This window comes from Crinia signifera, chromosome 4 (assembly GCF_055691185.1).
Source record: "Crinia signifera chromosome 4, ASM5569118v1, whole genome shotgun sequence".
In the NCBI taxonomy this organism is placed as follows: Eukaryota; Metazoa; Chordata; class Amphibia; order Anura; family Myobatrachidae; genus Crinia; species Crinia signifera.
Window position 1 is genome coordinate 317,637,706 of NC_139220.1, and position 17,099 is coordinate 317,654,804.

The 17,099-nt window shown below is 46.0% G+C and overlaps 2 protein-coding genes across 2 annotated transcripts in view; both read left to right on the top strand.

Moving 5' to 3' along the window:
• Window positions 1-8,719: 8,719 nt before the first annotated feature.
• Window positions 8,720-17,099, top strand: part of LOC146075906 (uncharacterized) — a 149,031-nt gene continuing 140,651 nt past the window's right edge. The window contains exon 1 of the mRNA XM_083185592.1: window positions 8,720-8,905. The gene's annotated coding sequence lies outside the window, so the exon portion shown is untranslated. The remainder of the gene's footprint in view (window positions 8,906-17,099) is intronic.
• LOC146075907 (uncharacterized) overlaps window positions 11,916-17,099 on the top strand; it is a 32,580-nt gene continuing 27,396 nt past the window's right edge. The window contains exon 1 of the mRNA XM_083185593.1: window positions 11,916-12,420. The gene's annotated coding sequence lies outside the window, so the exon portion shown is untranslated. The remainder of the gene's footprint in view (window positions 12,421-17,099) is intronic.

Below are 17,099 nucleotides of genomic sequence, written 5' to 3' on the forward strand. Positions count from 1 at the left end.
CGGCCCCACCCCGTGACACACGCCCTCCTGCGATTCGTGGCACCCCGCGACCCCCCCTCCCACGATTTGTGCCAACACCCCAGGCCCCCCCTTCCTCGCGGTACCCCCCACCCCTGCGACCCCCCCTACCGTGATTCCCCCCCTGTCATTGCGGCAACCCCCCTCCCCTGCGACCCACCCTCCCACGATTCACTGCAACCCCCCGCGCCCCCCCCTACCACGATTCGCGGCACCCACACCACCCACGCGACCCCCCCTCCCGCAATTCACGGCATCCACCCACGACCCCTCCTCCCGTGATTCGCGGACACACCTCACCTCCTCCCCCCCCCGCTCGCGATTCACGGCAACCCCAGGATTAAATGGCACATGCAAAACACTGACACGGCTATGGTCGACAATGAAAAAGGTTGACATGAGTTTTTGAAGATTTTATTTTTCTTTTTTGAATGTTTTCATATTCATTCTCATGTGTCGACATGGACACCAATGAAGTGCCACACTTATGTCAACATTTACATGTGTTGACCTTTCTGTGTTGATTTTTTCTTGTAGCAATTCGCGGCACCCCCGGCGACACCCCTCCCGTGATTCACAGCACACCCCCCCCCCCCAATTCATGGCGACTCCCACGATTTGCGGCCCCACCCCGTGACACACCCCCTCCTGCGATTCGTGGCACCCCGCGACCCCCCCTCCCACGATTTGTGCCAACCTCCCAGGCCCCCCCTTCCTCGCGGTACCCCCCACCCCTGCGACCCCCCCTACCGTGATTCCCCCCCTGTCATTGCGGCAACCCCCCGCCCCTGCGACCCACCCTCCCACGATTCACTGCAACCCCCCGCGTCCCCCCCTACCACGATTCGCGGCACCCACACCCCCTCCGCGACCCCCCCTCCCGCAATTCACGGCATCCACCCACGACCCCTCCTCCCGTGATTCGCGGACACACCTCACCTCCTCCCCCCCCACCACCCCCGCTCGCGATTCACGGCAACCCCAGGATTAAATGGCACATGCAAAACACTGACACGGCTATGGTCGACAATGAAAAAGGTTGACATGAGTTTTTGAAGATTTATTTTTCACTTTTTCAATTACAGTGACAATTATGTGCACGTCAACCTACACATCATCAACCAATTCTTTGTATAATATATAACACCTGTTCTGTTTTACTGTAGGTGTTTTAAGTCAGACCTTTTACGGCTACTATTACTGTTTATGTAAATGCATTCTGAATGACAGCAACATCCTACCATCCTTCTACAAGAATATATAACCAACTAGGTGATTTATCGCGCCCCGTGCCCCCCCTCCCGCAATTCACGGACCCCCCGCGCACCTCCCCCCCCACGATTCACGCCCCCTCCCACGATTCACGTCACCCCCCGCACACACACCCCTCCCGCAATTCGCAACCCCCTCCCGCAATTCACGCCCCCTCCCACGCTTTGCGGACCCCCGCCCTCTCCCGCGATCCGCGGACACCTGCGCCCCCTCCCTCCCTTGATTCACGGCACTCCCCACGCCCCTCCCACAATTCACGGCACCCCTAAGCCCCTCTTTAGTCCCCCGTATACTTACACACCCCTATCACTACCCAGCTTCCTGCTCTCCTGAACCGTAACTTCCACCACTGGGGAGTCGCTGACGCTGTTTTGCCCACATGCCCTATCATGCCTCATAGACCAGCCTCCTGCTCTCATGTACCCTAACTCCCACCCAGTAGGAGGAGACACTGACTCAGAGCCACCATCCTGTACTCCTGTACTGCCACACTGGACCCTAACCCACTGGCAGAAGCTGCACAGTTTCTCCCACCCTCCTCTTTAGTCCCCCTTATGTCCACACACCCCTATCACTACCCAGCTTCCTGTTTTCCTGTGTCGTGACCTCCGCCAGTGGGGAGCCGCTGACTCAAAAACACCCTACTATACTATTGCACACACACACACCTAAACAACATGCACACACAGCCCCCCCCCACCCACAAATGTCACTGTACCATCCACACTATCAATGTACATCTTACTCTGTAACCGCTTTTTAATTAAACAAAACAATACACACCCCCTTCCACATCATATACTCTCTATTTAACACATTTCACCTATAACTCAAGTTGCAATACAGGCATCTGTCATACAATTCTAACCATCTTTCTCATATACAAATGTTCACAAATTAAGGGGGCGCAGCCCCTTACGACGGTGTGAAGAGCGCCCGTAGGGCGCGATGAATCACTATATATATATATATATATATATATATATATATATATATATATATATATATATATATATATATATATATATATATATATACACACACACACACAAGGATCCCATGGTGGGGAGGGGGGAGAACGGCACTCGGCAGGACTTGATACTCAAATGAAGGTCACAACTACAGGAATGTAGATCAACGTTTCGGTTTCATCAAAACCTTTTTCAAGATCAACTGTAATACACAATAAACATACCTTATATCCCCTGGCTGCTGGCTGGGCGTCCCGGGCGCACCTCCGCCTTCCACCATCATCTGCGCCGCCCGCTTCCTCTTTGCATTCCAGCCGCATGGTGATGAGGTCATCTGACCTGTGACCTGCGGCTTCACCGCTCCATTGGACGAGCGGTGGGTTGCCCGGGTAACCGTAGCTGACCGCTGAAAACAAAAATAAAAACACCCACAGTGTAAATCGAAAAGCAGCACATGTCCAAAAAAGCATCAGCACTGTATGAATATAATAAATCAAAGCAATAAATCCTAAGGATGTGATATGAAACATGCTCAGTCACATTCGCATGCTTAATAACAGTAAGTGCATATGCGCAACAGGGTTACAACATGCGATGGGGGAAATGTGTGTCTCCCGGATGCCATGCTGTCTAGATCAATAAAAATACATGAACGTGAATCAGACACTGTAAAGAAAGAAGATCAATTGTTTTACAGAAAACATGTCCTGGGCAGATACTCATTAAGACCATCTGGGGATACTGTGGGCTATCTATAAATCCATGGCGCTTCATGTTGCAGCAAGATCTTTGATCTATCACCCCCTCTGAGTCCTTTATACCGAAGTGTGGCCAAACCATGACCAAATTCACGGAATAGATGGAGAATAGATGGGTGGCGCCACTTGTTTGTCCTTAGTAAATATCCCCAAATTACCAATATTCCCTCATCTTATATAGGGTGCAGTGGCATAACTATAGCTCTGCAGCCCCCACGGTCGCGGGGAGGCGCAGAGAAAGTGTGGGCACCGGGGGGTCTGCGGGGCTATAGTTACCCGCTGCTGTCTGACAGTACCTGGCCTGCCGTCATGGTCCCGTCTCTCCCGGCACCGGCTCCTGCTGCTATAAAGAAAAGTGGCACTTAGAAAATGGCTGCCCCCATACTGCAGACAGTTTTTGAGGATGCTAGAGGAGGCGGCAGGGGGGCGCACAGTAGGTAGTTATGCCACTGATGGTGTCAGCCAATCCTTAAGTGCAAAGTAGTGGTAAGGTACTTTAAATAGAGAAATGTGAACAATGGATATGGATACGGCGACTAATTGTGTAATTGATAAAGTATTGATAATAGACTGGATATGTACAATATTATTTGCTTAAGATATATACAAGTAAATAGTTATAAAAAGGGGATACATTTATTTAGTACAATATTAAAAGTTGTGAAAAGAGTTATTTAAAAAAACAGTTTTTCAAAAAGACATAAAAACATGAGGAAGTAAGAAGAGGACAAATATAGCTATATGCAAGGCATGTCCAAACTATGGCCCTCCAGCTGTTGTGAAACTACACATCCCAGCATGCTTTGCAATAGTTTTAGCATTCTATAATAGCAAAAAAGGGCAAGGCATGATGGGACTTGTAGTTTCACAACAGCTGGAGGTCCATAGTTTGGACATTCCTGCTATATGCTTATCTTTTGTGGTAGGCAGGAGGCAGTGTGTATATAAAGAGAAAGAAAACCCCAAACCGCACTATCACACTATCATGTAGTGAGAGCAGCACCTTAGGTGAGTATCCTCTGTTAGGCAGGACCCAGAGAGATAGAGTTCAGAGCAAGGGGGGATCAGCGAGGGCGCTGATGTCATATGTCCTCAAATTGACAACCAAATAACATCTAAAAAGAAATCATTTAAAAAGTTACATTCTTTTAAAAAATGTATTTGTTAAAATTCAACATACAGTATAACAGCTTCAGCGTCCTTGCATGTAGACAAAAGTCAGTCAGAACTCATATGAATGGACAGCCGTGGGTACATCATTAAGATGATGGGAGATGCGATGAAGATGAGGGAGGAGGAGACGGAGGGCGCCAGAGCACCAGGTTCATCAGGGATGTGGCCCCCGGTATGGCAACGCAGAGCGCCTAGTGTCCCAGGCGCCACCACAGCTGCTCATCCAATGCCGCTGTGACACCATCCCAGCCAGCAAAAACCCTGGCCCACTAAAACCCCGGCCGCTACTACTATACTCAGACCCCAGAACCTCGGCCCGCACAGCAGAGGGCTCCTGACCTGTGGGCCTGGCCAAAAATGACCTCCAGTGGTGGAAGAGCCCAGTTGCCCCCAGCACCAGGGTGAACCTAACAGCACCTCCCCTCCCCCCCCCCAGAGAAGCCTCAAGCAGTAGGTATGGCTGCAGTACTGGGGAACAACAGAGGTGGACCTTGACCCATAGACGGCCTAACTACGGCCGTAGGCCTCACTGAGGGCGAGATGTACTAAAGGGAAAATGCGGTAAAACCCCCGTTTTACCGCATTTTCCTATGTACTAAAACCCGTTCGCCACGTCACCGCAGGGCAGGGTATCGCCACCTTTGGGTGGTGATACCCTATAGAAGCCTATGGGCTTCTTTTCGCCGCCCGCCGCGTCGCCGCAACCCCGCCGCCTCGCCGATCCCCCCTTTCCCCCCTCCCTTGGGCTTACCTTCTTGCAGGTCCTCCTGGACCCCAGAAGGTAAGCCCTTCCTCCCCCTAGCAACGCAGCCGGACGTCCTTCCGGCTGCAGGGGGAGGAGGAAGCGCCGGGGACAGCTTGCTTAGCTGTCCCCGGCGTGAAAACTGCAGAAGCCGGCTGGGAGGTGACGGAGACCCCCCGCAGACCACAGTACAGGTATCGCGGGGGGCCTCCGTCACCGCATCGCGATGCCAGCCGCATATGTTAGTACATATGCGGCGGCATCGCGGCGGGGGGGGCGCGAAGGGCGGCGATGTATTTTAATACATCCCGCCCTCACTCTCCACCCCCCGCACACTGGCTCTCCCTCCAAACATGGCTTTAACCAGGGCCCCTGACATGCTGCCCCCCCACCCCACAGCAGGACCGCATCAGGATCCATATGTGCTGACTGACTCCGGTGGGTGCTGTAGGGGAGAACCATTTGGCCCATCTAGTCTGCCCCTATTTTTATCCTGGGTTAAGGAGGGGAAGGATTGTCACAGGCTCTTTAATGAAAGTAATGTATCGTTTTTTTTCAAAGAAACCAACATAGGACCTAATTAGGCACTAATACCGCTAGAGTGCTTGGTTGGTGGTGCTCCCAAAATAGTTCAGCAATGAAGCTAACAGATAAACAAGGGGATGTCCGGAGAGGACAAAAGGGCAAAACAGTAAGGGTTTTTGGGGCACACTTGTAAAGATATAAGTAATGGTTATATTGAGAGAATTTAAAATCTAACTTTTATTACACAATTCTAAAATAGAGAGACGTCACTCAAATTAAGTACATATGCGCATAGGTAAATTCTCTGGACAATTTAAATAGTCTATTCATTAAATCACAGGCGAAAATGATTTATACACGGAATCCACCTTCAATGATATATATTTACACCAATTTGGCTTTGACTACCCTGTGTCTTATAGATCAATAGGGACAAATCCCATGTGATTCGACAGGATATGTTCAAGCGTTGTTCTTGTATCCACTAATGAGTCTTAGGTCCTTATTCTGGTTGGTGCGGTAATATCCGCGTGCGTTCGTGCCGCCGATGTTTTGTGTCTGCGCATGTGCAGAGGCGTCTCTGCGCATGTACGATCGGAATGCACGGCCACATTCCGCATGAAATGTGAACACTACGAACAGGGGGTGGAGAGGGGTGTGAAGGGCTGTTTGGGCTCATTACCATATGTTTACACCCCGCGTTTCATGGGCGTTCCCATGCAAACGCTGGGCATACGTATGGTAATGCGGTCGTGACGCACGTGTAGGGGGCGGACATATGACATTGCCGGATGTCTGCTGCCCACCCAGATCCCTGCTTTTGCACGGAGAAATGCCCGTGTGGTGTGAGGTTGCGGGAGCTGCCTGGCCAGCCTGATGAGGTCCTTTATTGTTATTGAATCATTATTATTATTATTATTATCTTTATTTTTCAGTAAAAATTACAGTTCTTGTTAACACATGTCGTCATAACTCTCTCAGATGTATGATATGGCTGGTGTGAATGTGTTCCTAAAACACCGCCACTATCCACGCCAGCCCCAAGCGTGGCAAGCGGAAGTGGAATGCGTCCTCCGACCCCACTATCCACGTCGGCGTGGAGTTGATTTTATATAGCCCGAAGCGTGGTGAGTGCAGCGAGGGGACGTGGATTACTTTACATGTATTCCGCGTGCCCTCGCGGGGCTCACTGCGCTCGCCACGCTTCGCGCTTGCCACATTATATAAAGTCAACTCCACGCCGACGTGGTTAGTGGGGGTATGAAAAGGACAGAGGACGCGTTCCGCTGCCGCTCGCCACGCTTCGCGCTTGCCACATTAGGTTGTGCAGCAGTGGCTGGGATTCAAAAGGCCACCTGTCCCCACTCGTTGGTGGTGTAGCGGTAGCCTGGACGCTGCAAGCTGCCGCTCGGCCCTGCTGTAACGCTGCACTTCCGGGTTTGTGAGTTTTCACAGAGGGATCTCGCGAGAGTACATAGTATGCAGGATGTCACTGCTGTACACCTGACGATGGGGCGGTTATCTCCCCAAACCTTGTAATAAATCTCACTTGTTTATCTGAAATTCTGGAGTGCTGTGCATTGGGGTATCCTTCAATCTACACCCCCACACCTGTTGAGAGTATGTATATATATATATCAGAGTTGCCTACTCTCCCGCATTCTGCGGGAGTCTCCCGATTTTTAGCAGAGCCTCCCGGTGCCCCGCAAACTTTTAGCTTTCTCCCGTTTTTTGCGGGTCCCAGCGCGAAAACCAGGACTGCGCATGCGCGAGTGCCGGAAATTGTGATGTCGGGCTGGCCCTAGCACATTTACAGACAGCGGAACTCTATCCCATGTCACAGCCTGCTGCTGCCGCCCGGCCAGTGTATGACATGGCAGGGTGACAGCTGCCCCTGGACCTATCTGCTTTCAGCTTAGAGCGGGCAGCCAATTGCAAGGCATCATGCTGCTTTCCCTATTCCCTTCACAAGTAGCCCGGGGAACCTCTGCACACGCCCTGCAGCTCCGGGAGTCCGTGACTGCACATGGAAGAGGAGAATGCTCAGCCCCCACCATCCTCGGCTTGTTTATCTGTCTGGCCAGCCCCACTCCCTGCCCATATACACACACCCACAGTATACTGGATTTATATATATATCATACCTCCCAACTTTTGAAGTCCCGAAAAGGGGGCGTGGCCTCAAGAAAAGGGGGCGTGACCTCACGGGGTGACACGGGCTCCGGCCACGCCCCCGTTTTCGCCACTCGGCGGCGCTGAATAGACGCTGCGCGCATGCGCACAGCGTCTATTCTCGGCAAGCTGGGGGGGCTCCCAACTGTCCCCCCACCGCGGGACAATTACACAGAGCCAAATAAGAAGTGATTAAGAAGCTGGAGCCGAATAAGAAGTGAATAAGAAGCAGGCCGAATAAGAAGCCAACTTCAGCCTCGTCGCTTCTTAGGAGGCACTGGCAATTCCCCCCCCCCACACACACACCAACCAACCCCCCCCCCCCCCCCCGCCCGCCCGCCCGTCTGTCCGTACTTACCGCTCGCTGGCTCTGCAGGACTTCAGGCTCCACTCAGACGCGCAGAGATGGCAGCTGCTGGATAGGAAGAGGACGTCACTGTGACTGCCCAGCAGCTTGCGCACATACGCTAGAGGCACAGTGACGTCCTAGAGAGCGTGGGGTCGTAGTTTATATCTCCCAACCGTCTCGGGAATCCGGGACTGCGGTAAGCAGTACCCGGACGGAGGGACATCGGCCGTAAATCGGGAATGTCCCGCCGAATCCGGGACGGTTGGGAGGTATGTATATATATATAATGAATGGGGGTGATAATCATATATGTGTGTATAATGGATGTTGTAGGGGGGTGATAGGATTATACATATAATGGATGTGGGGGGTGATAGGCATATATGTGTATACAGATGGGGGTGATTTACATACAATATGAATGCTGCGCTCGAATGGTAAAAATACTACCATCGAAACAAAAACATTGATCATTGATGGTAGTGAAACATCGAAATGCAAAGTCCATCCCTACTACAATCTCCCTGAAACTAGTTTTCAAAAGTAGGCATGTATGAGATATATATATATATATATATATATATATATATATATATATATATATATATATATATATATACACATTGTTCTTTATTAAAATCTCCTTGTGTCTGTAGAAGTATTATGTGTCACATTGCACTAGTTAGAATACTTTAGCTTTTGTCCTATCTGTAATGCTGCTACACTGGTTTATGGCTTGCTGTGCTTTGTCATGTTATTACAGGTTTGGAACATCTGGGCACCCGTAGTTGTAGTACAGAGAGGACTCCAGAACTACAGGATGACGTCAGAGAGGCGGTGTCACGTGACCAGACAGGAAGTCCCCCTGGTATCTGCAGACGGAGCTGGCCGGACTCCATTCCGAATACACACATCACAGGCTGAGGTATATAATCTGTGTATTACTGTATTTCCTGTGTGATCTATGCACCCTGCACTCACCAAGCACATTGCCCTGTATGGGAACTGCCTTAGGTCCTGAGGGAAATGGCTGCTGCCCTGGTAACGTGACGCTGACCCCTCATGGTGTAACATTGTTATTGCCCTGATGACTACACTTGCTGGTTACACAGGTCCGTGCAGTGCGGCCTCTTCCTGTATTCAGGTCTCTGGGTGCCAGGTCTGTGGTGTATACACTGTAGGAAGGCAGCCCCGGCGGCTGGGTCATTTGTACAGAGTGCCAGTCCCCTATGGCAGCTATAGAGATACATTATATATACATATTTATATATAGAACAGAAGGGGCAGGTACCTGACCTGGTAGTGGTATACGGCCAATCCCCTATGGCAGCTATAGAGATACATTATATATACATATTTATATATAGAACAGAAGGGGCAGGTACCTGACCTGGTAGTGGTATACGGCCAATCCCCTATGCCAGCTATAGAGATACATTATATATACATATTTATATATAGAACAGAAGGGGCAGGTACCTGACCTGGTAGTGGTATACGGCCAATCCCCTATGACAGCTATAGAGAGATACATTATATATACATATTTATATATAGTACAGAAGGAGCAGGTACCTGACCTGGTAGTGGTATACGGCCAATCCCCTATGACAGCTATAGAGATACATTATATATACATAGTTATATATAGAACAGAAGGGGCAGGTACCTGACCTGGTAGTGGTATACGGCCAATCCCCTATGACAGCTATAGAGATACATTATATATACATATTTATATATAGAACAGAAGGGGCAGGTACCTGACCTGGTAGTGGTATACAGCCAATCCCCTATGACCGCTATAGAGAGATACATTATATATACATAGTTATATATAGAACAGAAGGGGCAGGTACCTGACCTGGTAGTGGTATACGGCCAATCCTCTATGACAGCTATAGAGATACATTATATATACATATTTATATATAGAACAGAAGGGGCAGGTACCTGACCTGGTAGTGGTATACTGCCAGTCCCCTATGACAGCTATAGAGAGATACATTATATATACATATTTATATATAGAACAGAAGGGGCAGGTACCTGACCTGGTAGTGGTATACGGCCAATCCCCTATGACAGCTATAGAGATACATTATATATACATATTTATATATAGTACAGAAGGGGCAGGTACCTGACCTGGTAGTGGTATACGGCCAGTCTCCTATGACATCTATATAGAGATACATTATATATACATATTTATATATAGAACAGAAGGGGCAGGTGCCTGACCTGGTAGTGGTATACGGCCAATCCCCTATGCCAGCTATAGAGATACATTATATATACATATATATATATATAGAACAGAAGGGGCAGGTACCTGACCTGGTAGTGGTATACGGCCAATCCCCTATGACATCTATATAGAGATACATTATATATACATATTTATATATAGAACAGAAGGGGCAGGTACCTGACCTGGTAGTGGTATATGGCCAATCCCCTATGACAGTATCCTAAAACAAGATCCCCTATTAGTCAATATCCTACCCGAGAAACCTGCTTTCATTTTTTGGAGGAACCGAACACTTAGAGACAGACTAGCCCCTCAAAACTGAAATTACCAAAAAAGAGACATGGGTGAAAACGCACCCCAGAAGTATTTCACAAATGTGGGGGTACAAGATGCATAACATGTTCTCACATTACCCATAAGTCTAATACACAAAATAACTGACAAAGAAAACGCAACACACCAAATAACAGCCGTATAACATGTAAGACGGAAATACTATTTGCAGGCTTACTTGCCCTTGTGGGCTGAGATACATTGGCAGAACTTCCAGAAAACAAAAATTAGATTTTTAGAACATCGCAGTAAAATCCTGAAACAGATGTTTACCCATAGTGTCTCTAGACACTGTTCGGAGAAACACGCAGGGAATCCAAAAGATCTAACTGTTATAGGATTAGAACATATACCAAAAACAGCCAGGGGCTGGGACGGTTTCAAAAAGTTGTACAAACAAGAAGTACTAAGGATGTTTCTAATGCAATCATTACATCCTGATGGACTGAATTAAACATTATTATATAAATAGATAATGAGATAAGACCAATCCTTTCCTTCTCCTCCTCTTCCTCCTCCTCTCTTTTTTTCTCTTTTACTTTTTTTTTTATATCCCCTTCATTTCAAATAATTTTGTTTCTTACCCTTCTACAGCAATAGATGTTATATTTAAAGCTAGTGGTTATAGTGATCTATACATCTTTAGCATACTCCATACCATAAAATGCATCATTTACAAGATCAAATCAATATACAAGATATATATATATATATATATATATATATATATATATATATATACTGTGTGTGTATATATAATATATATATATATGTATATATATAATGATGAATATTTATAATTATGTGGCAAAAAATATGTCGTACTATGTAAAACTATAAATGGGTTTCATATACAGGTTGAGTATCCCGTATCCAAAATGCTCGGGACCAGGAGAATTTTGGATAACGGATTATTCTGTATTTCTGAATATTTTAATATTTCAATTATGTATTTTGAAGTATCTTGCATGTATGCAGTATAAACATATAAAATACACACAAATATATTTTATTACCACATAAAATACACACAAATATATTTTATTTGTACAAAAAACAAGGTTTCAAAACATGAAACAAAATGTGTGTACTATCTCAGATATTGAATTTTAATGCCAAGCAATCATTTTCTTGAACATATATAGTGCCAGTTACATATCATGTCCCCAGTGATGCTGTTACAAATGTCCCCAGTGAGTTTTTAGCAAAAAAAATATTTTTTTTTCCACTTTCTGGAATGTATGGTTTTCGGAATAATTCTGATAACGGATACTCGGATACGGGATACTCAACCTGTACCAGAAAATAACAATTATGACGTTGGTGCGTTTAATGAACTATGAGGCTTGTCTAAATGTTTAAATAGAAATGTAAAGTTACCACAGATTAATTTCCGTACCACGTGTGCAAGATAATGCGAATTACAAAGGTATATAAACACCACAACTGACCAGATCAAATCACCTTTAGAATAGTAGCAAGCAGCTGCGAAACGCATAAGATGTCATTTGTGTGTGTGATCATATTGCAACCCGAAAATATCGGGCGTCCTGGGGGGTGTTTGGGGTCCTTGTGTATTTTCAGGAAAACATACAGTATATACATGGAATTGATGGATTGGCAATATTAAGAAATTCATGTTTTATGTCATCGATTTGTAAATGCAAATGATTAATTAAAATGTCCTTTATTATAAGGTTATCTGCACTACATTCTCTTCTCGCTGTCTCCCTCTACATATATGGATTAAATCCGTGGGAAAAGGGAGATTTTTATATTTCCAGATTTGGCTTCATCAGCTGCTGTTTGCCAGTTGGAATTTACATTCATGCTTCATTATATGTCTACATATTGTAAGTGCAATCTTTAAATAAAACTCATCTCTTTTAAAAAAAAAAAGACCATTTTCACTATGGGTGACATTTAATAGGTGCGTTTTCGGGTTTTTGGCGATAATTAGGCAACAAAATGGCGTTATCGCATTTTTTTCTAAATCGCCAATTTAATAGGGTGCTCTAAGTCCCGGAAATCACACATTTTGTGCGATATCTCGCACTTTCTCACTTGCCGGTAAAAAGTCACATTTTTATCCAGATGTTTTCCCATTCTAAAGTATACAAATCGCTTATTTAATGGCATGCGCAAACGGAATTCACATTTTTGAGGGGTTTAAAAATCATACTTTTTTCAGACCAGGTTCTGATGGGTGAATTGGCCCAGAAGCAACTTTGGTCAAGTGCAGAAATGGTTAATTTTCTCACAGGTGTCCTCATTTCTATTCATAAACTGACCCTACATATACCCCAACATCATTAAGGACACCTGTGAGGGTTTGAGAGATGGAGATTGTGCAGAGTGATGTGGAGTTGGCTCTTTGTGATTTTGACCATTTGGATGAGCTGTGCAGGAGGAGGGAGGAAGCTGCGCACCAGATCCAGGTACCCCGAGTACTTTGTGCTTCACGTAAGTATCGTGCTAGGCTGTACCTGGACTCCCTCTCTGATCAACAGGTTGTGGGGATGTTTCGGCTGAACCGCAATAACCTGTTGGACTTATATGAGCAGGTGAGAGATGATTTGGACCCTTACGGGGGTGCCAACTATGTGTCTGGGCTGCACAGAATGTGTGCCCTCTACTTCTTGGCCACAGGCTCCAAACAGTCTGTGACCTCATTGGGGGTCTCACAAGCCACTTTCTCTAAGCATTTCACTCAAGTGTTAATTGCTTTCAAAAAGTTGTGGTGCACATACATCAGATTCCCACGTTGTGAGTCGGAGTGGCAGGACCTTAAGGGGGCTTTCTATTGAAAGAGTGATAACGACCTTCAACTGTATTCAGACACCACAGGACCAAATGCTGACATGTCAGGAGAACATTGGAAGTGTTCTAACTTTTTATTGGCATTTTTCATATTTATACCATGCGATACAGGCATCCCCTCCCTTCAGAGGAGGGGATATTAGAAAAAAACATACATATTTAAATATAATAAACCCTTTAGGAGGGTTTAAAATCCAAATATTGGTTTATCGTGCTCGTGTGTCCCGTCTCTTTCGTCATAATAGGAGTGAACTTCTAAGAATGGGAGTAATTCTTCCAGGAGTCTAAATTATGTTATATTCTCTTCAGTAACTGCCCAATAACATGGGTTCCATTAAAATCTATTCCCTTATACGGAAATGTATATTCTACTTCCAGATGTATATATGATCGCTCATTGCCATGGAATGTCCTTTAGCAGTTTTCTCGTGTCTGGCCCTAGTCACGAGACTACATCAACATCTGGTTTTTATTTATGTTAATTGAGATTTCTAGCAAAATCTGAAACTTAGAATATACATTGGTTCTTGTTAAGTGTTTCAGGTCTTGGAAGATGGGACCAACATATTGTTTAATGCCTTGTAACTTATAGTTCTTGTGATACCTTGTAAATGGCAGGAATCTTCTTATATAACTAATATAATCTTTACTAAGATAATCTCCATCTCCATCGGCTCTCCTTATTTCCAAACGTGCTCGGAGCCATAGATTGCACCCACATTGGGCTTCGGGCACCGCATGTGAGGGGACACATCTACGTCACTAGGCGTGGGTGGCACTCTCTGAACGTGCAGGTGGTATGTGATGCTACCCTGAAAATTCTCAGTGTGGTTGCAGGATACCCAGGGAACTGAAATGACACCTATATTCTGCGGGCACTCAGCCCTCTGGGACCGATTCCAGGAACAACAAATGCCGGAGGGCTGTCTACTTGGTAAGTACATTTTGCTATATACAAATGTTTGTTCTTTATGTATAGTGTTATAATGTGTAAATTAAGGTACTAAGAAATGACTTCACTCCTGTGGAGTGTCCCAATAGTGTGTAAACTATACCCACAACTACATTAAATCCTCATTACCATTACAATATGCAGTCAGTCTGGCTAAAATCTGCCTACGCCTGTTGTTACAACCACTAATTACCAGCAGTAAGTGTTCCCTGGACTAATGTGCCTGTTGTTTTACATCTGAAGTGGCACTGTAGTGTGTACTCCCCCCTGATATGTGCAATATATAGGCGGAAGCTGTCCCTCTCCTTTACCAGTTTTTTATGCATATTGCTGTTGTCCCACTTCCTCATGTAACACCAATGCACATATGTTACCATATACTGCACTGACCTCATCTTTTCTGTAAAGGTGATGCAGGATATGGGTGTCTTCCATGGCCCATGACACCTCTGCATTCCCCGGAAGGCCCTGCACAGCACCGCTATAATGAAGCACACGTTGCCACTCTCAATGTTGTGGAACGCACCTTCGGGGTGCTGAAAATTCGTTTCAGGTGTTTGGACAGATCATCAGGAATACTGCTTTACCACCCTGCAAAAGTAGTGATGATCGTCCAGGCTTGCTGCATGTTACACAACATTGCCCTCTCCCACCCAACTTATGTGGAGGATGACAATGCAGCAGTCATGCAGGAAGCTGAAACTATCACACCTACGGTAGTGCGGGGTACGCAGAGGGGGGATCTGATGCGTAGGGAGATCATCAGGCGCTACTTCTCAGGTAATTACATGTGTACACTATCCTACCATGTACCTTTGGTGTAAGTGTGCTCACATACCATAAACCATTTAAAGCCTACTTTAACCCGCAGAAATACTAATGCAATTAATTTTCCACAACTTACCACCTCCCTGCAACAACAGCTCTCACTAATTTCTACATTTACCTCTCCTGACTCTGCTGTTTCCCACCTCTACCAGACTCTTGAAACAGCCCTTGATGACGTGGCTCCAGCTACCCATTACACCCCACGTAGGCTTAGATGCCAACCGTGGCACACCAAAACAACAAGACAACTACGAAATCAGTCACGTAAAGTAGAACGCCAATGGCGCAAATCTCGTAGTACGACTGATTTCCTCGCATATAAAACTAGCTACTACTACTACAGCAATGCTTTGGACACTGCCAAACAAACATACTACCAATCTCTCATCTCTTCTCATGCCACCAACCCTAAGTGACTTTTTAACACCTTTAAGTCTCTTCTGTACCCTCCCCCTCCTCCCCCACCGGCTACCATCAGTGCACAAGGACTTGCCTCCTACTTTAAGGACAAGATTGATAACATCCGAGATGAAATGGTATGCTCTTTCACAACCTCTAACCCTCTTTCTTTCCCACCTGAACCCTCTGGCACTTTCTCTTCATTTGAGCCCACAAATGAAAAGGAAGTATCCGCACTCTTCTTATCCTCTTACTCTACTACCTCTCCTCTCGATCCTATACCTGCGCAAGTCATTAAAAATATATCTCCTGTGATTATTCCAACCTTAACTAAAATCTGCAATCTCTCTCTTACTACTGGTACTTTTCCTTCTCTGCTCAAACATGCAGTGATAACTCCTATTCTAAAAAAACAGAATTCTGACCCTAACTCTCTCTCTAACTATCGTCCTATATCTCAGCTCCCATGCCTCTCCAAGCTACTGGAGAGACTTGTCTACTCTCGCCTCACAAACCTTCTTAACTCTAACACCCTATTAGACCCACTTCAGTCAGGTTTTCGCTCTCAACACTCCACTGAGACAGCACTGACTAAAGTGGTGAATGATCTGGTAACGGCTAAGTCTAAAGGCCATTACTCACTACTTATTCTTCTTGATCTTTCTGCTGCCTTTGACACCGTCGATCACTCTCTTCTCTTACAAACACTACACTCCCTAGGTCTTAATGATACAGCCCTTTCCTGGTTCACATCTTACCTATCTGATCGCTCTTTCAGTGTTCGCTTCTCTAACTCTACTTCCTCTTCATTACCTCTGTTAGTCGGAGTTCCGCAAGGTTCAGTCTTAGGTCCTCTGCTCTTCTCAATCTATACCTCCTCTCTTGGCAAACTAATCAGCTCTTTCGGATTTCAGTATCACTTGTATGCTGATGATACTCAAATCTATCTATCAACCCCAGAGTTGTCACCAGTGGTTTTGGGTCGAGTTTCCGATTGTCTCTCTGCCATCTCATCTTGGATGTCTTGTCGCCAACTCAAACTTAATATTTCCAAAACGGAATTACTTATATTCCCGCCAACTGAGAACAGTTACCATCCTGACATCTCCATCGCTGTTGACAACTCGATAATCTACCCTACCCCACAAGCTCGTTGCTTAGGGGTCATCCTCGACTCTGAACTGTCCTTTCTTCCCCACATTCAATCTGTCTCCAAATCATGTTACATGCATCTAAAAAACAAATCCAAAATACGACCCTATCTCACACAAGACACTACCAAATCTCTTATCCATGCACTCATTATATCCCGCATTGATTATTGCAATAGTCTCCTAACTGGTCTTCCCAAGAACAGACTCTCACCACTGCAATCCATTTTAAATGCTGCTGCTAGGCTGATCTTCCTTGCAAGACGCTCATCGTCTGCTGATCCGCTCTGCCAGTCCCTCCATTGGTTGCCTGTATATTACCGTATTCAATATAAAACACTTCTACTTGCATATAAAGCTATTAACCATACTGCACCAGCTT